Raw genomic sequence first — 8,730 nt, forward strand, 5'->3', positions numbered from 1 at the left:
AAAAATTGGATAAATATCATATGAGGGGTCTTTTGGAGTATATTGATGTTAGTGATGATGATGTGGTTGTTGTTGGTTGTTGGTAATTGTGATTTCGGGCTAGGGATATAAACAGGGGAGATGCCACGAAATTTCGGCAGATCCTAGAAAGAGTTAACTTAGGTAGGTATAGTTACAGAAGAGACTCTGCCAAAATTTTTATGGCAGGAGACCTATTATAAACATTCGAGGATGAATGTTTCCAAGAGGGAGAGGATATTACACCTCGTAGTTGAACTTTGAGTTCTGTAGGCGTCAACCGCTTAATTGTGAACACTGGAGTGATATGCGCTTATTTTATGGTTATAAGGGTTTACGATCATGTATGAGAAGTATCGGAAGGATATCTTTTGGAACATGATGAGTTTTGAGAAAAAGCAAAAGCCTAGAGTGAGTTCATGAAGTCCAGTTTCCAACACAACAAATCGCTCCTCAATAGGACATTGGGGTAAGGAGATATGGACGTTACAAGTTGGGATGGCAGGCCAGGAAAATAGCCTGCGCGAACGCGCAGGAGGCCAAGGGCCAACTCAGCGTGAACGCGCCACCACGGGGCGTGAATGTGCTGAGCAAATTTTAGGCTCGGGGCAGGGATGAAGATTATAGGATTTGAGTATAAGAATATATATATATATATATATATATATATATATATATATATATATATATATATATATGACATTTGGAGACCGTATGGTGTAAATTAGTTCATACATTACTTGATGAAAAGCCCTCGTAACCGAAAGCTAAGGGGGGGCCCACATGCTGGTGTTTTATAAGGGACATATGAAAAATTATAAGAGTAGCACATGGGAGGTTGAGCAAGTCTTAAGAAGGACCCTTAAGACAAATGTGGGCATAACCCTCCAAAAGGATGTTTTAAGGATACGTTTTCGGATGATCTGACTTGAGGAGGCCAAAGCGACATTATAAGTTTCGAGTTTGGAAACACACCAAAAGCATGATAGCATGAGACCTATTATAAACATTCGAGGACGAATGTTTCTAAGGGGGAGAGGATGTTACACCTCGTAGTTGAACTTTCAGTTCCGTAGGCGTCAACCGCTTAATTGTGAACACTGGAGTGATATGTGCCTATTTTATGGTTATCGGGGTTTACGATCATGTACGAGAAGTATCGGAAGGACATCTTTTGGAACATGATGAGTTTTGAGAAAAAGCAAAAGCCTAGAGTGAGTTCATGAAGTCCAGTTTTCAACACAACAAACCGCTCTTCAATAGGACATTGGGGTAAGGAGATATGGACGTTACAAGTTGGGATGGTAGGCCAGGAAAATAGCCTGTGCGAACGCGCTAGGGAGTGGCGCGAACATGCAGGAGGCCAAGGGCCAACTCAGCTCAAGCGCGCCACCACGGGGCGTGAATGCGCAGAACAAATTTTAGGCTCGGGGCAGGGATGAAGATTATATGATCTGAGTATAAGATATATATATATATATATATATATATATATATATATATATATATATGACATTTGGAGACCGTATGGTGTAACTTAATTCATATATTACTTGAGGAAAAGCCTTCGTAACCATAAGCTAAGGTGGGGCCCACATGCTGGGGTTTTATAAAGGACATGTGAAAAATTATAAGAGTAGTACATAGGAAATTAAGAAAGTCTTAAGAAGGACCCTTAAGCCAAATGTGGGCATAATCCCTCCAAAAGGATGTTTTTAGGATACGTTTTCGGATGATCTGACTTGAGGAGGCAAAAACGACATTATAAGTCTAGAATTTGGAAACACACCAAAAACATTAAACTTGTAGATAATTGAATTAGCTTTCCAACCATAGGTCGTGGACCCTCACACGATAGTGGGATCATGAGTTATGACCTTTTTACTGAACGAATGCGCAGGCAGAAAAATAAGCCAGCGAGAACGAACAATAAGCCAGCGCGAACGCGCTGACCAGATTTTAGGTCGGTTTGGGCAGATTCTGGAACTCTATCTAAGGGTGGCTTACCCCCTCCCCCTTTCTTCATCCAAAACACCTAGAAAAACCCTCAAATATTCTGAAAATCTCCCATAACATCTCAACATCAAATTTTAGCCCGGATCAAGTATAATTCCAAAATTCCGGTCCGGGTAGCGTACAGTTGCGAGTACAAAATCGTATAGCAACGCGTTTGGCTCTGTTCAAGGTGGGAAAAAGTGAAGATATAGCAATATTATCGGGAGAAAGGTATGAATCTCTTATTATTAATGTTAATCTTGGTTTACTTACGGGAATAAAGCGATTAGATAGCCGTATAACGGAGTAGTTGGTTGAAAAATTGGATAAATATCATATGAGGGGTCTTATGGAGTATGTTGATGTTAGTGATGCTGATGTAGTTGTTGTTGGTTGTTGGTAACTGCGATTTTAGGCTAGGGATATAAACAGGGGAGATCTTTGCCGAAATTTCGACAGATCCTATAAAGAGTTAACTTAAAGGCTTAAGGTAAGCACTTGATAACGAGCCTAATGATAGTATGAATTCTCTTGATTGTGGATTTACGAGTTTGAGAAGTAGAAGTTGAGCGAATAGATAAGCTTCAAGGTATGTAAAGCTGTCCCTTCTTTCTTTTTGGCATGAATTGCATAAAGTGAACAAACGACGAACACACATAACTCCAATGAATTCTAGTTCTCAGTGGTAGTTGACATGATAGTTGTCTTTGATTCTCAAGTGTAGGTTCATTCCAATTATTCTATTGAGTCTCAGATGATGTTTCATTTTTTACATGATTGTTCCTAATATTCTACTCGTGCACAGTTTTATTGTATCACTTCACCGAGTTCCTCACTAAAGGGCCGGGTACGTATTTGTGCACATTGTTATTTCATTGTTCACTGAGTCCCTCACTAGTGGGCCGAGTATGTATATTATATATTTCACCGAGTCCCATAATGGGCCGGGTATGTTATATATTTCACCGATTCCTATAATGTGTCGGGTACGCTATATATTTCATCGAGTCCCATAATGGGCCGGGTATGCTATATATTTCACCGAGTCCCATAATGGGCCGGGTACGGTATATATATATATATATATATATATATATATATATATATATATATATATATATATGCATGACTCATCTCATAAGGTACAGATGCTTTGGTATTCCTTGATTATCATACTTGTCTCCTGTCATCTTTTACTCAGTCGTGATCTTCGTTACTGTACTTCATGCTTTACATACTCATTACATTTTTTGTGCTAACCCCTTTCTTCGTGGGCGCGCGTTTCATGCCGCAGTACGCATTCTCAGTTTGGTGATCCTCCGATTTAGGACTTCTGCTCAGCTGCTTGGAGAGCTCCATTGTTCCGGAGCTTGAGTCATTTTGATATAGATCTTTTTGACATAAACTTTGTTATACTCTAAGAGGTCTGTAGACATATGTGGGTTGTGTATATATGGTTTGGTCAGCTATACAGGTGTAGTTCGTCTTGGATATTCCCGCGTATAGTGGCAGCCTTGTCGGCTTGCATATTTTGTGATATTTGGTTAACTGTGACTCCTCAGGAGACGTTTATTCTGGTATATGGCATTATGATTTTACAGCATGCTTCTGCAAGTTTCCACATTGTCCTTAGTATCAGTCTGATTATATCTAACATGTTCGTATACGAGTGTCCAACTTGGGCATTAGTCATGGCCCAATGGTTTGGGTCGTGAAAAAAGTGGTATCTGATCAGTTCATCCTCGGAGTGTCTTCAGACTGTGTCTAGTAGAGTCTTGTTTATCGGTGTGTTGTGCACCACATCTATAAACAGGAAGCTACAGGGCATTTAGGATGTCATCTTTCCTTCTTACTTTAGATTGTGCGATAGAGCCAGAGTCTAGGAAAGATAGCTTCTGACCCATTTTTCCTGTAAGTAAGCACAAATTGTTAAAGATGAAGAGATCAGCCTCGGATAGTGGGGGTGTCAAGAAGACCCCTAGAGCATATTCAGGACCACAGGCTCTGGGACCGAGCAGGAGGAGCCTCAGCTATTCCATTGAGACTGATCCCTCCTAGGACCCCGCGATGATTCCACCAAAGTTTCTGACTTCTAGAGAGGAGGCTCCACTGGAGGGCAGCTATGACATGGACCCATCCGAAGGTTTGTATGGGACACCGGAGGAGGAGATCCCAGAGGTGGTATCAGTACCAGAGCCGATTCCCCTAGTTGCTTTTATGGCAGAGCACTATGTTAAGCCGACATTACGCGAGAGTGTTTCGATAATTCCGGCCCTTTATCTTGGCCGTCGATGAACCGGAGTTGCCCGAGCATCCGTATTCCTCGGATTCAGATGAGAGAGATGAGGATGGCCAGACTAGCCGGTGGTGGGAGGATAATGGAGAGGACACCTCACTATATAGCCTTCTAGACCGAGCCCAGGGCAGGTCGGTTACAGGCATATGAGTTTTTATTGGAATTTCCTATATACGTATGTAATTACTTCAGGGTAATACTGAATAGTGATGAGCGGAAGTCCTAAAGAGGACCACTGACTTAAGTATTGGGAGGTAACTATGGTTAAGATGTTTTCGCCACCATTGGGAGTCTTGAAGTTTAGGATGAAAAGTAGTCATACATGCAGATTGAAGGTGAACATTGAGGATTTTAAAGGCCAAAATAGCATTTGCTCTGTCGGAAGAGTAAGAGATCCTTTTAATCCGGAGGGAGATGCATTATGAGAATTTAGTGGAATCCGTTAGAATTTCAACTTGTTCTAGGGCATGTGATAAAGGTCACGCAGTAGGGTGGATGCGATCATACCAGCACTAATGCACCGGATCCCGTTAGCACTCCAAGGTTAAGCGTGCTGGGGTGAGAGTAATACTAGGATGGGTGACCTCCTGGGAAGTGTACTAAAAGTCTTACAAATTCAGACATAAGAGACAGATGAGCTGCTAGAGTAGCCTAAGGGAAATTGGAGTATGCGGAGTGGTTGGAAATCTTAAAAGGTTGAGAAAGACGAGGCGGACTAGATCGGCAACGAGAAAGAAGGTGCATCACAGCTTTAGAATTAGGATGAGTTCGAATAGTATTTGGAAATATTTTGCAAGCAAGGCGTTAGTAAACATATATATGTATGTGTATGACATCTTACATGTAGCCGCGCTAAACGGTATGTATGTTCCAGCAACCGACGTTGCTATATACTGGGGGCATTAATCGAAAAGGGTAATGAAGTTCAAGTGACAAAAATGGCACAAATGTTACAAGGTAAGTTGATGTTATTTTCATTATAGTTTAGAGTTGGAAAGTCCTAATTCAATAACATCAGGGAAAGGAAGAAAGTGAGTATATAGAAAGTAAAGAGATTAGAATGTCTTGGGTAAGAAACGAGGGTGAGTGAAGCTTCCAAGAGAGATGACGGGCAAGGCAAGGATTAGTTGGGTAAATTTCAAAGATAGGCAAGCAAAGGGGATAAAGGATGGTAGTATGGAATAAAAGGCAAATGTGTGGGGTCAGAGAACAAACTTCGATAAGTGGGACTAAAGGATAGTAACCACAAATAGGGATGTGAAGTAAGAGAGAGAATGATCAGGCCTTGCAACAATACTAAGAGATTTTCAGCTCTCGAGGGGCATATAAAGAGATAAATGTGTAGTTATACAGACACGGACGCCTCGCGAACGGAGAAGCTTTCCTAAAAGATGATTTAAGGATAGAACGGATTTACGCATTTAAATGAAGATTTCACGAACTTTAGGGGAAATATTATAGAATAACAAGTGGAGAAGGGCGCTCGAGGAGGAAGGAATTCAAGGAAGGTTTGAGGATGAAAGTAGGAAAGGTCTACTAATGGGCTGATCAAAAGGAGAGGAGCGAAGGGAAAGGAAAAATTGAGCAATCACTGAGGACGAGTGAGAGGATAACGAATTAGCTAATCGGAAGGTAGTACATCAATAACTTAGGATGAGGATAAAGAACACCGAGATTCAATTATAGCGGAAACAAAAGGGTGTATGGGAAATATTCATAAGTATGGACTAGCCTTGGCGGCAGGAAGGAGAAGAAAGAAGAGAGTATATTGTAGGGATTTCACGACACAAACAAAAGTGGCAGCATACTGGAAGAACTACAACGCATAGATGGGATGCAAATAAGTGGTCAAGGAAAATTTTGAATAAGTGAGCTAAGTGAATAAAAGGACTGACAGTGGAAGAGTGTAGCCTATTAACTCTCAATGATATATTGTAGACGTGAAGTGAGATCGGAAATTCAGAGTAAGAAGAATTTCGGCTATAATAGTTGTAGGGGAAGACAAGGGATAAAAAGAGCAAAGTGTGACCAAATGTTCTGTGAAATGTTTGATGGATTCTAATGTCCCCATTAACCCATTGATTCGGGAAGCGTTCAGTCAAAAAAGGTAGAAGTAGAAGGACTTTAAAGAAGGCAGCGAGAATGGATTTGTAATGCATAAACGTTTCGTTTAAATGCAAGGCCCTCGATTAGCAGAAAGGAAAACAAGTCAAGCTATACAATGAGAGAATTCCGGTATTATAAGAGACCAAAAGAGTTGAAGGATCGTTAGAGTTGGCCGACGACTACTAATATTCGGGAGTTACTAGTTTATAACCCTTAAAAAGGGATCAGAATAGGTTGAGTCCTGAAATAAGGTATGGCATCGTCAAAATTTCAAAGAGGGAAGGCTGTTAGCTTAGAGAGGCCAAAATCCAGGAGCAGAAACGAATTGAAGATAAGCGTACCACGAAGCAGGGGTAAAAAGGGATTAAAATGGATCAAGAGAACACTTCATATAGACGTGAGATATGATATTTCTAGACCAAGGAAATTTGTGTCGCGCCTAAAACAGACAACAACGTACCCTAAAGAGTAATAAAGAGAGTAAGAAAGGTCTGCAAGGTAACTACAAAGAGAATGACGAGGATGTAAAGGATTAGAGAGCCTGACTAATAAACTACCAAGAGTCAATACAGTGTATATCTAAGATCAACGGGTACAAAAAAGGATAGCCGAGATGATACCGAAGGAGTAAATGCAAAAAGGACGTCGTATTTGAGAAGGAGAGCTGCCCACTAATAGGGAAACAACGAGTGAGAAAAAGCGAGTACTTGAAAAATAATGAGTAGTTATGGCATGGCATGGCAAGGCAAGATTATGATGGTGGAAACAGAACGAGAGCGGGATACTAGTTAGTACCTGAGTACGTATATAAGAATAAAGAGGTGATGGAATGCATAGATGAGTCCAATAAAAGAGTTAAGAAAGAACGAGAAGAGACTGATCAGTTTATAGCGTAAAGATATGGCGATCAGATTCTAAAGGTAAGCTCAGCTCGAGGTACGTTGGGCCTTATCAGATTATTCGTAAGGTAGGCAAGGTTGCCTATGAATCGGACCTACTACCTGATTTGAAAGCAGTGCATCCAGTCTTTCATGTATCAATGCTTCGTAAATGTATTGGTGACACTTCTAGAGTATTTCCTGTAAACGATGTTCAGGTAAAGGAGAAGTTATTTTATGAGGAGAGCCCCACAGCTATACTTGATAGCCAGGTTAGAAGGTTACGTACTAAGGATATAGCTTCTGTCAAAGTAATATGGCGAAATAGAAACAGGGAAGAGGTGACTTGGGAAGCCGAAGATGAAATGAAGAATAAGTGTCCTCACTTGTTCCCTATGCCTGCAGATAATTCAATTCCTTAACAATATTGATGGGTAAATGAGACTATATGATATATTGTGCCCCTGTGAGGCATCTATGGGTTTGCTGAATGCAAGTTGGTAGGTACAGTTACAGAAGAGACTCTGCCAAAATTTTTATAGCATGAGACCTATTATAAACATTCGAGGACGAATGTTTCTAAGGGGGAGAGGATGTTACACCTCGTAGTTGAACTTTGAGTTCCGTAGGTGTCAACCGCTTAATTGTGAACACTGGAGTGATATGCGCCTATTTTATGGTTATAAGGGTTTATGATCATGTATGAGAAGTATTGGAAGGAAATCTTTTGGAACATGATGAGTTTTGAGAAAAAGCAAAAGCCTAGAGTGAGTTCATGAAGTCCACTTTCCAACACAACAAATCGCTCCTTAATAGGACATTGGGGAAAGGAGATATGGATGTTACAAGTTGGGATGGCAGGCCAGGAAAATAACCTGTGCGAACGCGCCAGGGAGTGGCGCGAACACGCAGGAGGCCAAGGGCCACCTTAGCGCGAACGCGCCACCACAGGGCGTGAATGCGCTGAGGAAATTTTAGGCTCGGGGTAGGGATGAAGATTATATGATCTGAGTATAAGAATATATATATATATATATATATATACATATATATATATATATATATATATATATATATATATATATATATATATATATATATATATATATATATATATATATATATATATATATATATATATATATAAATAAATATATATATATGACATTTGGAGACCGTATGGTGTAAATTAATTCATACATTACTTGATGAAAAGGCCTCGTAACCGTAAGCTAAGGTGGGGCCAACATGCTGGGGTTTTATAAAGGACATATGAAAAATTATAAGAGTAGTACATGGGAAGTTGAACAAGTCTTAAGAAGGACCCTTAAGCCAAATGTGGGCATAAGCCCTCCAAAAGGATGTTTTAAGGATACGTTTTCGGATGATTTGACTTGAGGAGACCAAAACAACATTATAAGTTTAGAATTTGGAAAC

At 40.3% G+C, this 8,730-nt stretch overlaps 1 pseudogene; it reads left to right on the plus strand.

The window, feature by feature from the left end:
• The first annotated feature begins 4,802 nt into the window (after positions 1-4,802).
• On the plus strand, positions 4,803-4,921 carry LOC132048489 (5S ribosomal RNA; annotated as a pseudogene).
• Positions 4,922-8,730: the final 3,809 nt, after the last annotated feature.

The sequence above is a fragment of the Lycium ferocissimum genome, chromosome 2, assembly GCF_029784015.1.
Source record: "Lycium ferocissimum isolate CSIRO_LF1 chromosome 2, AGI_CSIRO_Lferr_CH_V1, whole genome shotgun sequence".
In the NCBI taxonomy this organism is placed as follows: domain Eukaryota; kingdom Viridiplantae; phylum Streptophyta; class Magnoliopsida; order Solanales; family Solanaceae; genus Lycium; species Lycium ferocissimum.